The sequence below is a fragment of the Ambystoma mexicanum genome, chromosome 4q, assembly GCF_040938575.1.
Source record: "Ambystoma mexicanum isolate Mex_15411 chromosome 4q, UKY_AmexF1_1, whole genome shotgun sequence".
Classification (NCBI taxonomy): domain Eukaryota; kingdom Metazoa; phylum Chordata; class Amphibia; order Caudata; family Ambystomatidae; genus Ambystoma; species Ambystoma mexicanum.
Window position 1 is genome coordinate 593,131,228 of NC_090928.1, and position 16,609 is coordinate 593,147,836.

At 45.4% G+C, this 16,609-nt stretch overlaps 1 protein-coding gene across 1 annotated transcript in view; it reads left to right on the forward strand.

The window, feature by feature from the left end:
• The first annotated feature begins 2,091 nt into the window (after positions 1-2,091).
• Positions 2,092-16,609, forward strand: part of EXO1 (exonuclease 1) — a 373,191-nt gene continuing 358,673 nt past the window's right edge. Inside the window, exon 1 of the mRNA XM_069608142.1 lies at positions 2,092-2,369. The gene's annotated coding sequence lies outside the window, so the exon portion shown is untranslated. The remainder of the gene's footprint in view (positions 2,370-16,609) is intronic.

The following is a 16,609-nucleotide window of genomic DNA, read 5'->3' on the forward strand; positions in this document are numbered from 1 at the left end:
CACCTACACCAACCAACACACAGGCCACACTTCCACACAAACCACCCGCAACCCCACCGCAAACAACCACACCCCACCAATCCAACACCAGCCACCCGCAACCCCACCACAAACTACCACACCCCACCAATCTAACACCAGCCACCCGCAATCCCACCGCAAACAACCACACCCCACCAATCCACACCAACAGACACTACACCCCAAACTCACACCACCCAGGGAGCCCGGAGACCGGCGCGCAGACCCGCGAGACCCCAGCCCGTACGCCTACACATGCGCTTCAGGTGAGGCACCGCGCGCTGCCGCCAACCTACCACGACCAACCCAAGCGACACCCACACACGAACCTCCAGTCACAAACAACTACTACCCCAAAACAACACCTGCCACCCGCAACCCTACCGCAAACTACCACACCCCACCAATCCAACACCAGCCACCCGCAATCCCACCGCAAACAACCACACCCCACCAATCCACACCAACAGACACTACACCCCAAACTCACACCACCCAGGGAGCCCGGAGACCGGCGCGCCGACCTGCGATACCCCAGCCCGTACACCTACACATGCGCTTCAGGCGAGGCATCGCGCGGAGCCGCCAACCCACCGCGACCAACCCGAGCGACACCCACACGCACCACCAGCCACCCTACCACAAACCACACCAACAGCCACCCTACCACAAACAAACGCCCCCCACCAACTCACTCCCCGACCCCAGCACTGCTACTCCCGCCACTACTAATCGCATCCGCCACCCGCGCAACACCCCTTAACAGCCCGACCACCGACCCGAAATACGCCGACCGCACTCCAACGTTCAAACCCCCGGGGGCCCGCACTCCGTCTGCCGCCTCCGAAACACAAGGCCTCGAAGCGCCACGAACTACGTGCGCCCCGCCCCCCCTGCACGAAACCGAATCCCACAGGGGCATCCTGGCTGCGCGCTTAATGCATCAATGTCAGCATCCCCAATGATGCATCCTTCTTCTTCTTCTTAATTGACGAACGCGTGGGCGGACCCACGCAGGCGCTTCCCCATCCTAAAGGATGATGTGCACCACCTACACCAATCAACACACAGGCCACACTTCCACACAACCACCCGCAACCCCACCGCAAACAACCACACCCCACCAATCCAACACCAGCCACTTGCAATCCCACCGCAAACAACCACACCCCACCAATCCACACCAACAGACACTACACCCCAAACCCACACCACCCAGGGAGCCCGGAGACCGGCGCGCAGACCCGCGAGACCCCAGCCCGTACGCCTACACATGCGCTTCAGGCGAGGCACCGCGCGCTGCCGCCAACCCACCGCGACTAACCCAAGCGACACCCACACACGAACCTCCAGCCACAAACAACTACTACCCCAAAACAACACCTGCCACCTGCAACCCCACCGCAAACTACCACACCCCACCAATCCAACACCAGCCACCCGCAATCCCACCGCAAACAACCACACCCCACCAATCCACACCAACAGACACTACACCCCAAACTCACACCACCCAGGGAGCCCGGAGACCAGCGCGCAGACCCGCGAGACCCCAGCCCGTACGCCCACACATGCGCTTCAGGCGAGGCACCGCGCGCTGCCGCCAACCCACCGCGACTAACCCAAGCGACACCCACACTACCACACGCACCACTAGCCACCCTACCACAAACCACACCCAGCCAATCCACACCAACAGCCACCCCACCACAAACAAACGCCCCCCACCAACTCACTCCCCGACCCCAGCTCCGCTCCACCCGCCACTACTAATCGCATCCGCCACCCGCGCAACACCCCTCAACAGCCCGACCACCGACCCGAAACACGCCGACCGCACTCCAACGTTCAAACCCCAAACCCCCGGGGGCCCGCACTCCGTCTGCCGCCTCCGAAACTCAAGGCCTCGAAGCGCCACGAACTGCGTGCGCCCCGCCCCCCCTGCACGAAACCGAATCCCACAGGGGCATCCTGGCTGCGCGCTTAATGCATCAATGTCAGCATCCCCAATGATGCATCCGATGTCACGTGAAGAGTAGGCGGGACGTTGCTATGGTCCATTTCTCGGATAGGAACTAGACACTACTGTTCCGTGAGAATGTGACGTGTCTCAGTGCACGGGAAAAGAAAACGGACTGTCTGTATCCGACTGTCAACTCCCTCGGTGTAGCAATGTGCAGCGCGTCACATCCGGTAAACACTTGGCGCGGTGTTTTTGGAATCAGTTTGCCTTTGCCGCCTAGCCAGTTGGACAGTGTAGTACTAGTCACATACGAAACACCACATACACAGCGGGATCTGTAACCCTTTCAGACCAGGAGAGAAGGTTCATTCTGCGATACTGCCAGGTAAGCAACTTAGAATCCACGAGCGCCACACTGTGTGTCAGGAGTCAGGCACCAGGTTCTGCATATGAGTGCATCCCTACCCACTGACCTGCATGAACATCTCCCGTGTCAGTCTGTCCCTGGGGCACTTACCCAAAGTTCTTCAGTACGGCAAATGTTTCTTGAGGTTATCGGTGTTCTTGCTATGCCCACGCGCCCTTTAACCGATGACATATGGCCGTGTTTACACGCCATTCTGTGCTCTGCTACTTGGCGATTTTGCGGGAAAATGTCTCCAGCCCCACCCCCATCGTAAGCAGACAGCTGCAACAGATCACAGAGCTGCATTCCTTTGTGACAATTGCGTGTGTTTACTATTTTGTTTTGCTGCTCGATATGCTTGAAGGGAGAAAGTGCATGAACTGTTTGAATATGAAAAGGAGATGCAGTGGAAATTACAGTAAACTTAGTATGGGCAAGGGCTATATAACATGTTCACTATTTTTTAAATAAAATGTTTTACTAGACCATCCCTTTAATGTAAATGCTATTCATTATAACGAAAACACTTCGCCATATATGATATACGCCCCTTCGCCAGTTTATTTAGCCCCTGGCAATACCACCACAACAATGAGTGCATTTATCGTCACAATAAAACAATACACTGAAATCTTGCCGACTTAAGGCTTGTGGTTTTCGGATACGTTTTTATGTGTTATTATTTTTAATGTTTTTTTTGTTGCCATTTTAAACAATTTTTAACAGTAACAATCCCTGACACCCCCTTTCCACCTTCCTCGATTCGCTGCAATCTCACATAATCATACAATGAGTTAACCCTGCGGGCAATGTCTACATTACGTTCAGTAAACGGATTCGCTGAAGGCACCATTGTTCACGAAAGTCTTTATGTAGAAAGTCCAGGACGAGGTCCCAATTGTCCTTGAATTTTTCTGAATCACCCAGGGTCACATATGTGACCCATTCTAGTGATGCATAATGCCATATGTTTGCTATCCATTCAGAGGGTACCCCTGCCTGTTTCCATTTTTGGATGATCAAGGAACGGGCGGCAACACTCAGAATCATGTGCGCCTTCTTTTGGGATTTAGACATGAGAATGTCCAACACATCACCCAGCCCCATTAGAGCTTCCCCACATTCTCTTCGTATCTGGGAACCAAATCTAGATTGCATTGCCTCGTTAACAGACTCCCAGAACGGTTTCAGGACCGGACATGCCCATCATATGTGCACCCAGGTGCCAACCTCGCTACAGCCTCGGCAGCATGCCTGGGGCGTCGAGGGATAGTACTTGTAATTTCTCCGGTGTAAGGTGCCATTGAACTTAATCCTTCGTCCACATTTCCCAGATCTGTAACGCCCTCATTAGTTTTGGGATCCTCTGCCACACTTCCCACCATTGCTCTTCTGAGATAGGACTGGGTAACACATTCACCCGTTGCTTCATGTTTGCCCATTGAATCTGGCCAGCAGGGAGGGAGAACATTCTATACAGTTTGCTTATCATCTGCTGATCGCCCGAGTTCCTTAGCAAGTATTTTTTTTAATGGTGTGAGTACCCTGATGATAAACTGTTTAATTCCTGGCGCTGACAACCAATGCTTATCTGTGCATACTGCAGCCTGTCCTCTCGTAGTCCGATGCACAGGTGAAACGACCTAACCTCCTGCCCTTCCATCATATCCCTCGCTCGCAGACAGCCTGCTTCTTCCCACCTAGCTGATACACCTTTCTCGAGACCCAGGGTGAATTGGGGATTACGCAGTAGGAGAGTAAACGGGATGGGAAGGTTGTGATACCCGTCTTTTTGAGCACGGTGTCCCATATGTCGCCCACCAGGGCCGTAATCTGGATTCTATACATATTTAGAGGCCTATACATTTTTGGGCACCACAGGACCTCATCTAGGGGCCTACCCACCACTGCTCTATCCATCCTTTGCCAGATCTTGTCCGGGCTCCCACTAAACCATTCTCGTATGTTCCTTAATTGGGCAGCTTGGTAATATGTTTGGAAGTTAGGAACCCCCATCTCACCGCATCCGGATGGGGCCGTCATGGCCCTCCATGCTACCCTAGGTCTTTTCCCTTGCCAGATAAACTTTCCCACGAATCTGTTCAGGGTCCTGAGAAAGTTCTGCGGGACCGCTAGGGGGAGAGCCTGAATTGTATGCAATCTTTAGGTGAGTGGTGCAATCTCTCATCGTTCCATGGCCAGTAACAAACTGGTATTATCGGTATTTAATATTGTGCAACACGCCCAAAGGCCTCAGTGTACAGACAAAACCTGGTCATGAAATTAGAAGGGAGATCAAGCTGGGGAACAAGCAAACAGATTACTAATCATTAGAATGAAAGAGGTGTGTTTTTATTGCTCTCTTAAAGCTAGAGATGATGGGAAGTTTCCCAATTTGTAGGGTAAGGGAGTTCCATAGAGTCGGGGCATACACTTGAAAACAAGTGGCACTAACATTTGTCAAGTTGTCTGGGTACAAAAAGTTTGTTGGCCCTACTGCAGCGAAGGGTACGCCCAGTAGTTGCCTTAGATAGCCGTTCTTAAGTTACTGAGGAACCTTGTCAGCCATGCATTTAAACGTAAGAGTAAGCATTTTATAAGTGATGTGTTGGCAAACTGAAAGCCAATGCTGCACTCTCCTTGAGTCTGAGACATGGTCCAGGGGACCCAGATTGCAAACGGCTTACTGCCCCATACTGGGCTGTTTGGAGGCTTTTCAAATTGTGTTTAGATGTGGGTGCGAGGAGACTATTAAAATAGTCGGGACGAGAGTTAACAAGCGCTTTCGCCAAAGGGGAGGGATGATCAGAGGATAGGTATGGTTTAATTTGTCTGAGCAGCTTATTAACATAGGCACAGGACATCTTGACATGGCTTGCATGTTGCTTCATTGTCTACCCAGAATCTAAAATGACACCTAGTGTTTTAATGTAAGGGCTTAGAGGGATGACACAACTGGATATGGTGAAGTTTATAGACTTTGGATCTAACTTTTTTTATTCTCTGACTAGAGCCAACAATTGTCCCCTCTGTTTTTTCCTTATTCAATGTCAAGGAGTTAACTGACGCCCAGCCCTTAATCACATTGCAAGGCATAAAATAAGCAGTGTTGCAGAGCAATTTGCTATGCAATTCTGTAGGTCTGCTAATTAAATTGGCTCTTGTGTAGCAAAGATAGCTATTTAAGTTACCCTGTTCAATGAAAGCACAGCTCACCCTGCATTCCTCCCTTGCCTTCAGAGCTCTCGCCATCCTCTTCTCTGTTCACTGCAAGTTCAAATGGGCTAGTGGGGAGAGAGTGCAGCAGTAATCGTCCCCTTCACTCATGTGTCAAAAGGCCTGTGTAAGTGTTATGCACATTTTATTTTTATTTTTCAAATAATTGCAAACCAGAAATAATCGGGGAAAATACTGTTATTAAGCCAACTGTATCCTGTCTGCCAAAGACCAATATGCGTTATTTTCTCTTTAAAAGGCTTTCAATTCCTTTTCTAAAAATATAATAGGTTACATAATGCGTACTTACAGTATTACTACTGTAAAACACTGCATTGTCTCCATGCTTTAAAGTGAAGTGTATCTAAATCTGTGACAACTAGATTTCATTTTGTTGGGGAAGATGCATCATATTGACGAGTCGCCACCTTTGAACATGTACATGACCACGCGGCCAAATGCTTTGATGGCAAACCTAGTCCTGTGGCCTGTTGGTTACATACAGTTTGCAACTGGTACTCAACCCATGAGCTGATCCCATACTCCTTGACATTCTATCTTACCATGTTGGTTTATACCCACCCTGAAAGTGAGATGGCCGCAAATTACAATATTCTGCCTAGTTTGCCCAGTTCTCTGCCTACTATGCCATCCACTTTGCTTAGTCTTTTACATAATGAATACACAAAAGCTAACCTGATATTTACTTAAAGTAGCGACCTACTGCAAAACTGTACAATGTAGTTGGCCTCCGGAGCTCATTTTGCTCTGTGATTATGATTGCATTATATATTTGCACCTAGAGAGAGCTGATCCAAACAGTTTTTAAGAGCCCTATTATCATATCTATTTATTTGTGTCCATTCATGCAGCTAACTTTTTTGCAGACACTCATCCAGGGCTCGCAAAGTATTTTGCCCACTTGCATAGTCAAGTAGATTTTAAGAAGGGCCAGTACCATTTGCAGGGGATGTTGGAAACTTTACTTTAGTTTGTTTGCAGTAAATGTCAAATAAAAGTTTCACTGTGCATGGCTGGCCTCTGGGTGGCAGCAGTGTGCCAAACTAAAGTGGGTTTGTGGTGACATGCACCATTTTACCAAAAGAATATGCAAAGCCTGACTTATTTCACTAATTTCTTACTTCAGCGGTATACAAAACTGCTATATTGTAGCTAATTTTATATCTTGGGTACAAGTATCTTCTGGTGACATTAAAAACATTAGTACACAATTGCTAATCAAATGGGTTTGTTTGCTAATCAAGAAATATTTCATTAGCAAACTCTGCTAATAAATTTTTGAAAACTAATTTATGACTTTAATTTATGCCTTGCATTGTATGTGTCTTTAATGAGAGTAGAGTTCATGTCAAAATCACCAGCGAGCTCAAAGACCAGCTGGTTATCATCGACAAAGTTGGTATAATTGAAGCCAATGCTGTCCAGCTGGTCAAAAAGGGGGCACATGTACACATTGAACAGTAGAGCCGAAAGGCACGTGCCTTGTATAACGCCACAAGATAGTAGCTCTGGATGGACCTGAAATCCACTCATTGCTACCCTTGCTGATCTGGGACCAAGAAAGGAGGCACACCTGCCGATTGTTGACTCAGAGCAGTTGACTAGTTTGCGCAGTCTTTCTAGCAATAAGATGTGATCAACCGAGTCAAATGCAGCCGAAAGGTCGAGTAACATGAGAAGTGCGACCCTACTCGTATCGGCAATTTGGGCCATGCATTGGATGGTAGCCGGACTGTCATATACCAAGCAGGTTGTTCTTTTCCACGTGCTCTTGAAGCTTTAGATCTGCAACATTATCTAAGATTTTCACTAGGTACGGGACATTGGTAATTGGTCTATAGCTTCCAACAGCCTCATGATCTAGGGTTTTTTTTTTCAGAACTGGGTAATCCAGACCTCTTGGAGGCTCCCAGGGACACACAAACTAGTTATGGATGTGTTGACAATACTGGTGATTAATGGAGATAGGCATGAATTGGCGTCCTTGATGATTATTGCAGGGCATGTATCGCCAGTACATGTTGTGGGTTTAAGCTCATTCACAGTATAAATGAAAGACTTTTGAGTGATGGGATTCCAGCTAAATTTTGGAACGGAATTGTTTAGAATGTTTAAGACCACATTCTTAGGAGTACTGTCGGATATCGATAGCCTGTGGTTGGTGATAGCAGGTTAGTGGTTCTTTATTTTGGCTGAAAAACTGTCTTGGTTTTCTTGATACCAAGTGTCCCTAAGAGGGGCCTTGTTAGCAGTATTCTTTTTTCTGCCATACAGTTCTTGCAGAGTGGAGAACAGTTCTTTGAGTATTTGAGCGGGTCTCTCACTAATGAAGACATGCAGTGCACTGTTTATTATATCAGTGTTAATTTCAAGCTCTAAAAAATATTGTGAAAAACAGCATAGCTGAAATCATAAAGGGGATGTTTTAGCTAGAATGTGTGTACTCTAAATTGAATGTGGTATTAAATAATGTATGTATTGTTATATATTGTTTGTGTAAGTTATTAACTGTATTACACAGAAAAGGCTGTTTTGAAAAATGCACCCAGCTCGAAGGCTCTCTGAATTCACTCTCCATTTCTAGACCAGATTCAACATTAATATTGGATAAGCGGGAGCTAAAAGCAGCGCCACAGTATCTGGCATTAACCAGTGAGCAACATCTATCACTGGGCAACGAGAAGCTAGTACATAGTGTTGTACAAATCTAACTTCCACATAAAATGCAAACTTATATATTTTTGTCAATTTTTTTATGGTCCCTTTTGCTTTATAAATCGATGATGCTTATTTAAAAAATGGTCCAGAAGAGACAGAGTTAATGTTACATGGGCATGTTTGTTCAGCATCAGTTGGCGTGGGCAGGCAAAAATAGCTCCTGATAGCTGTTGGTGTCAAACTAACAAAGTGCTAAATAGCTCTCGGCTCCATTCAATTTGAAGCCCCGCCGGATAATGCTTGCATATAATATGCCTGCAGACTGCACAGTTTGTAGCTGCTCCTTCATCTAATCTGGAAAAGTGGTTCTTCCTGAAGAATGACGAATTTCTTGCCGGGGAAATGAGAGGAAACCCACAACAATTTACAAGGACCAAAGAGTGGGATCTGGAAACAACAAGCAAAAGGCAGGGGGTCCTTGTGATTTGTAAGACTTATTTAAAAAAAGGGGGGGGGGTTATTTTCAGTTAATGCAGCAAAACATCGAGATATATATATATGTGTTCGAAACATAGGTAAGCGCAACATTACGCAGAGGGAAATGAGAGAAAGGTGCTTACTTTGGGAAACAATGATGAAACAGATAAAGGCGCATTGGTTAATATGAAGACAATTTTAAAGTATTTTTATTGGTATTTTCAAATAAACATAATTACCCTCCCCGTGCAGAGTCAAAATTACATTCTTCCATTGTACAAATAGACAACAAGTATTTTTGCTTTCAAAATATTCAATATCCTCAGGTTGTGTGGACTCCATTGTTGTACAAAGTCACCATTTAAATAGTCCAATACCACCGCCCACTCTTGTTCAGATTTTTACTGTTCACCCTGAAGGATATATGTCATCCACTCCATTGCGATGAACCCCCCCAGTTTTAACTAACCAGTCTCTTACCCCCGGCAATCTTTTCTGCTTCCACACGTTTGCAATAACCAGCTATGCTGCTCTCACCATTAACATAAACGCTTTTTGTGTCCTTGTTGGGTAACCAAATCTCTGGCTCGAACATGCCCACATCCCACCAAATATGCCTCCAGTCCCATGTCATTTCACAGCCTCCAACATTCTTCCATAGTCGCCGGGAACATTTTATGCAATCTTTCACGGGTATAATGCCATTGGTACATAATCCTATACCATGCTTCCCTGATCTGAATTGACCTTGTCAATTTGGCGATATTTGTCCATAAATATTCCCAATGAGTTCTTGCAGATTCATCGCTAATTCTTTTCCCACTTATACATATATCCCCAAGCCTGTCCCCTCTCCCTTCCATCAATATTGAGTATAACTTAAAACACCATTTGCCTATTACCTGTATTTGTGGTAATTAATTTTTCGAACGTGGTGCACGTCCTCCCCGCTGCTGCTCTGCCCCCTTACCCAGCTAACCAATGTCTCAATTGGAAATACTCCAGCCAATCTTTCTCCAAGAGGCCATCACCCCGTTTACAATCCTCAAACGTATAAATATCTCCGCCCTGCATCATGTCACGCAACTTTATACAACCTACTTTCCGCCATTGTCTGAAAGCTCCCTGTATCACCCCTGGGTAGCATTGCGGGTTCCCAAATAGCGGAGTAAACGGGGATGGACGTGTAGATAGACTTCCCTTATCTAATAACCGATCCAATATATTGAATACCACTGCAAGTGTCTGGTTGTTCTTGGCCTGAGTATTTGGAGTTGTATTTGTCTGTACAGCCAGAGTACCCCTTCCAAAGGATACCCAGCCACTACCCTATCCATCTTTACCCAAGGTTTCCTGGCATCCCCCGCAAACCATTCCCAGAGTTTCCGTAACTGTGCGGCCTCATAATCTTTTACAAAATTCAGAAGACCCGCACCATCTCTGGGTGCCATTAGTGTTTGTAGTGCAACTCTCATGGTTTTGTTTCACCATAGGAATGTCGTAACCTCTTTATTGAATGCCTTAAAATAAGACATGGAATCTTAATTGGTAGAGCCTGGAATTTATTAAGTATTCTTGGAAGAGTCGCCATCTTAATGGTAGCTACTCTTCCTAACCATGAGATTTGTAGCGCGGTCCATTTCCCCAGATTTTCTTTTACCTTTTGTAATAATTTTGTGTAGTTACAATCCAACAACTGTGAGACCGTCTTTGTTATGTTGACCCCCAAATATTTAATATAGCTATTTGCCATTATAAACAGAATATGAGGATATTACCTCCTTCTGTTGTACAGATAATCCCAATTCTAGAAGTTCTGATTTTTCCCATGTTAACCTTAAGGCCAGCCACCCGCGCGATATCTGCCAGTTCCCCCAACAGTGCTGGTATTGATTGGTCGGGGTGTATCAGTGTAATCAACATGTCAAGTCCAGTCTTATGCTCCTCTCCTCCAAAGGGAATGCCCCGTATGGTCACCCTCGACCTAATTCTATGCAAGAATGGTTCCAAATATATTGCATATAAAAGTGGCGATAGCGACACCCCTGCCGTGTTCCACTACCTATTTCTACATTTTATGAGAGACTTGTTTATTAATTGCCAACCATATCTTGGGGGCCTGAAAATGTGCCAGCACCATGCATATAAACTTGATCCCCATTCATCTGTTTCATCGCGGATAATAGAAAGGGCCATTCCACGTGATCAAACGCCTTTTCGGCATCTAGTGACACTTTAACTGCAGATATTTGTTTAAAATGTACTTTTCCAATTAAATGCGTTGCCCTCCTAATGTTATCTGAGGTCTGTGTACCCAATATGAACCCTGATTGAGCTGTATGTATCATTTCCGGGAGAAGCAGCGCTAGTCTCGCTGACATTCCTGTGAACAGCTTTGCGTTGATGTTCATTAAGGCGATGGGTCTATATGACCCACATTTTCATCAAGTCTTTCCCTGGTTTTTCAAACGCCACCACCTTCGCCTCTGACATAGTTGGTCTCACAGCCCCATTTGGCACTATCGGTTCCCCTAACTTTGGGGCCAACTGCCTACCATATTTCTTATAAAATGCAGCCAGGAATCCATCTGGTCTCAGTGCTTTATTTATTGGCAGCGCTCTTATTGCTGCCACCACTTCCTCCTCCCTGATATCCCTATCTAGATCATCCCTCTCCTCCGTCGTTATTTTTGGCAAATGTATATCCCCTATATAACGTATCCCACAAAGTCTGAGTGGCTTGTTGCATATAGTTATATGTAAAATTGGGCAACGTTCTCAGGTATTGCCTCCGTTTCGGTTACTATCGACCCATCAGTTTAGCAGCCTCTAATCCTTTCAGTTTTCGGGCCAAAAGTTTATCCGCTTTATTAGCGCGAATATAGTATCTTTGTTTAGTTATGAGCAAGGATCTCTCCGCTCTTCTAGTCTGTAACATATTCAGCTAACTATATAATTCCTTCAGTTTATTAGACGGGGCCCTCATTAATTGGGTATCTCGCATTTGAGCCTCTAGGTCACCTTCTATCTTTGCCCGCTGTTTCTCCCGCTGAGCCCGAAGTGCAATACGTTCTCCCCGCATTACAGCCTTGAAGGCCTCCCAGGTCCCTTCAGGCGTGACCGACTGATTGCTATTAGTATAAAAATACTCTTCTATTTGACCTCTTATCTCCTCTACCAAACCCTCATCGTGCAACAATTCGCCTGGAAACATCCATGCCCACAGCCCTATACGCGGCCCCATATCTCTCACCGGAACAATTGGGTGAGCATGATCCAACAATTATGTAAATTGCACTTCTATTTTTCTTTACTTCCCCTCCCATTAATTTGGCTGTTGCCCACACATAGTCAATTCTGGACAGGGACTGGTATATGTGAAAAACACGTGTATCCCTTTTCCTCTCCTCTCTTCATCCGCCACACATCTCGCAATGTTAAGTTTTCAAAACGTTTCTTTAACGCCCGTGTGGGTAATACTGTTACCTTTCCCCCACCTCCACTCCTATATCTTAGGGTCCAATGACAAATTAAAATCACCCATAAGTATTATTTCCCCTCTTGCAAAATCCTCCAGTTTACTTACAACCTCCCGCAAGAATCCCACCTGCCCTGTATTAAGCGCATAGACTGTTGCGAAGGTGATTAGTTTACATTACAATTACCTCAGTAGAAAAACATATCTCCCCTCTGTGTCCGCCTTGTACCACACTACCGAGGCCCTTAGTGTATCCCTGAGTCCAATCGTTACCCCCAAAGTTATCCCCACTGTATTAGATTGATAGATTCGGGAATCATAGTCTCCCAGCTGATTTATGTAACTACATAATGTGTCTCTTGTAACATGATGACATCCACTTGTCCCTTTGTAATTATAGCTTCCACCTTTTTTCCGCTTCACGTGGGAGTTTAATCCCCTAATGTTATATGATATGACCCTGAATACAAAGTATACAGAAATTGTTCACTGTCGTGGTTGAAATATTCCCCTGTAGTGATAGTTGACTTTTCCATCTTTCCTCACCCCCCCACCCCCCAACAAACCATCCTAGGACCAGGCCTGTGATCCTAAAATACCCTCGGGAGACCTCCCCCACGCTAATGCCCAGAAAATTACATGAGGCCACCCCCACCGGGAAGTACCCTACCACCGCCCCCGAATTCCAAAAACATCCTCCGCCACCTCTCTGCTCCTGGCTTTCCTTAAAACCAACCCCAATTATTTACCCACCTCCCTTTCTGTTTTCATGACACACTTCTCGTTTGAGGTTCCTTCTCCACCCCCTTGCCCTCTTCCTAGTGAACCTTTCAAATGTACCCCTCGGCCAACCCTCTTCCCTGATACCACAGACCAGTCCCATTGTCGCATCCCTCGTTGGGAGGGGGGCCTCGTTCGTCTCTCTCCGTGCCCCTCTTCTTCCTCCATGTTCAGCAATGCCAGTCCTTCTGCACACAATGTTATCCGTTGTTGTACTCCCTCCAAGGTAAAGAGCAGCCCAAATGGTCAATTTATACGGAATCTGTTTTGTAATCGAAGCATGTGTCACTTGAGCCATATCCCTACGCTTTTGAAGTGTCACCACTGCCAAGTCTTGATACAGTTGAATTTGCATCCCGTTCACAGTAATATACCCTTCTGTTCTTGCTGGCCGCGAAATGCACTTTAAAAAAAAAAAAAATCTTTTTTTAAAATCCATATGAAGTTACTGCAACCAAGACATCTCTCTGGGTTCTCTCCTCCTTGGACCTACCCTACGAACCTGATCAATGCCAATGTCTTCCGGTTGTATTTCCGTCAACCAGGATTGTCTCACTTAAAGCTTTAATTCGGATGTTAGACCTGAGCGGTTCTCCAAGTCCTCCGCTTGTACTTCTAGATCATGTGAGACTCTCGCCAGCTGTTGTAAAAGTTCTGCCGTACCTCATCCGACATCTCTGCGAGTCCTTGCTCAGTGGCATCCACTCTTTCGCCCAGCTCTTTCATTTCCCTTTTAATTTCCATCAAAGAGGTTCTCAAATCTTTTAGTAGCGAGGTGAAAGTTGTTTGCCTCAGCGAAATGGAAGGAAGAATTACATTCTTTGAGGTCTTCCTTGCTGAACGCCCTTTCTTCAATCTTTTTCCTTCGACAGAGTCTTTCTTTTTATTTCCTGTTGTTGCCTCACCATTTTGCTTCCAGCAACGCTCAAGCTGACCTTCCTGTTCAACTTGAGGTTGCCTCCTTCTACCCTGAGTGCCCTTATCTTTAGGTTTTGCCATTAGGATTTGATTGCCCACTCACTCTCGTTTTATTATGCGTATTTCCACCTCTTCTGCCTCTTTCTGCTTCAGCTGGGGCCCTACTTTGGGCTATCTTTTCTGCACATCCGTCTCCATGTTTACTATATGCCAAACCAACATGCTCTTTTTCCTCGTTTCATCCATAGTTTTAAGAGGCAGTTCTCATATTTATATTGGGATATATAAAGTGGGGGTGAGGGGGTGGGGACCCTACTGCCAAAATACAGCCATAAATGGGGAGTATCGCGCCATACCACCACTTGTAATCCAGCGGTAATTCAGCCGCCCCAAGTGTTGGCAACAGTAAATCAGTTTGGCGGTATTCTGCCAGATTTACTGCCAGAATAACCCAAAGTCCCCAACCACGCTCTACAACCATGGCACAAGTCCTAAAAACAAAAGTGGAGGGACTAATTAACATATGTAATGATAAGGACATCGCAGGAAGTCAACAGAAGTTAGTCAAATTGGACTTTCCCAATTGAAGAAGGTGCACAAGGCAAATACGCGTTTGCCTCTATAATGTTGCTGTCAACGTAAGAAAGCTGCACAACTTTTACAGCAGAAAAAAATGGTAAATTCCTTAATGAAGTAGTTCACAGATTCTCAAACAGAACTTCATGTGGTTTTGTGGATAAGTGTTTTGCCCCTAGTCCTGGCTATATTGGTTAGAGTCCTGACATTGGCCCCATTTTGAAGTAGGACAAGCACACATATCCCCCCCACCCCCACTCAAACAACCAAGGTGGACTATGTCCACTTTCCTTTAAAAAGATGTACAGAAACCGTTCACTCGGATGTTCCCTCGATTTCAGCCCTGTCTACAAACTACCAAGATCCTTGTCCCACTTCTACCAACCAACACAGTGCTGATTGGCTCTCCATGCATGACCTCTCGCCTTTCAAGTTTTTTCCTAGTCTGCATAGCTATCGATGTTCTTGCTCCTCAATACCTTTCCGGATGTATCTGTCTATTCCCATCTCATTTCCTTCGCTCCGCCTCTGCACACAACCTCACAGTCCCATGCTCCTGCTGTACTTCCTCTCGCTTCCGCTCTTTCCCTACTCAGCCCGCTCCATTGGAACCCACTGTCCACCCCTAACAAATCCAGCCCGACTGGATATTTTCAAAGCTCAGCTTAAATTTTTTCTTTCTGCCAAAGAGGGAGTCTCCCTAGCCAGCCCCACATCCTTCTTACCTGACCTCACCACTACTCCAGTGTATTTTTGTATATTTTCACCGTGCTGCACATTCGTTTGAATCACTAACCCTCCTGTTGCCTTTGCCTTTTTCTTATATTTGTTTTATTTGTTTGTTTTGCCACTTGTGTCTGTGCCACTTTGTTCACTACCTCATAAACTGGCTCCGCTTTCATGTTTCTGCTATTTTCTAGCCCTTCCAGGGAATGCCTCAGCCATCTCTAAAGGTCTTATTGTAAGTCATTTTGGATCGAAATGGACATCCCTGTTTTTTCGAGTAGATGCAAAATAAATACAAATTGCTTTATATGATCCTCTTCACAAAGACATGCTTTTCACAGTTTAAGTTGCCCTACGAAGCAGAGCAGTTTTGATGATGTTTTACAATTCCTCCCACAGCCACCATGTGGGGCCCCTATATTATATTTAGTTGATGGACTGCCAAATGCAATGAGATAATTGAATTATCCAGCTAAAACGATTCCCTTTTGTTCTGTAGGAATAACTGTTACTGCGAAAATAGTCAAAGGTCTTGCAGATGTTTTTTAAAACACATTTTATTGGTTAAAAAATGCAACCGAAATTTAACACGTTCAGGGAGGGTCAGGCTTTGAAAATTCTTAAAAATCCCCCTAGACCTGCAGAGCGAGTTCCTTAGTTTCCATACTTGACCTAAAAGAAATGCACTTGCCCCAAGTAAGGTGACTGGTGACAAAATATTTACCAGTGCTTTTTGTAAAAACGTTCACGTCGCCATAAGCGTGTTTGCAGTAATGAATAATAAGTTTCTAACGTCCCATACTCGCCCGGAAGGCCGAGTACCATGCAAATGGTACTCGCCCTTCATAAAAACTACTTGCCAATGTTAGTGGGCTAGTAGATTTTGCGAGCCCTGCAGGGTTGCACCACAACTTCTATCACACTGGATCCTAATTATTGTAACCTGAAGTGCTTGGAAAAACATGGCCTGCTTTAACTAAAAGTAACTCTGCCCAAGGACTGACCTTCATTCAAATGGTAGATGAAGAGTATGGGATGAAACATGAGGGAGTTGGCAGGACAAAGTCAAGACAAAAATAAGGAATATTTAAGTGAAACAAATACATGTCGCTCTCCACTGATTCTGTGGCTGATGTGAACATATTTTGATCTTTTGCATTAGTTGAAAGTGTCGGTAAATATTCACATATTTTAAGGTTTATTTGCATCATGGTGTATGTGTAAGCTATAAGTAATTGTTTTTTTTGTTGCTGGAGATTACAAATTAGAATTTTGATTAAGATTATATGCTGTGCTACATGGTAATTTGTTTTGTTTTTGCTATTAGGTGGTGCTGAAAGCGCTACATTTAAGCCAAAACTATTGTCAT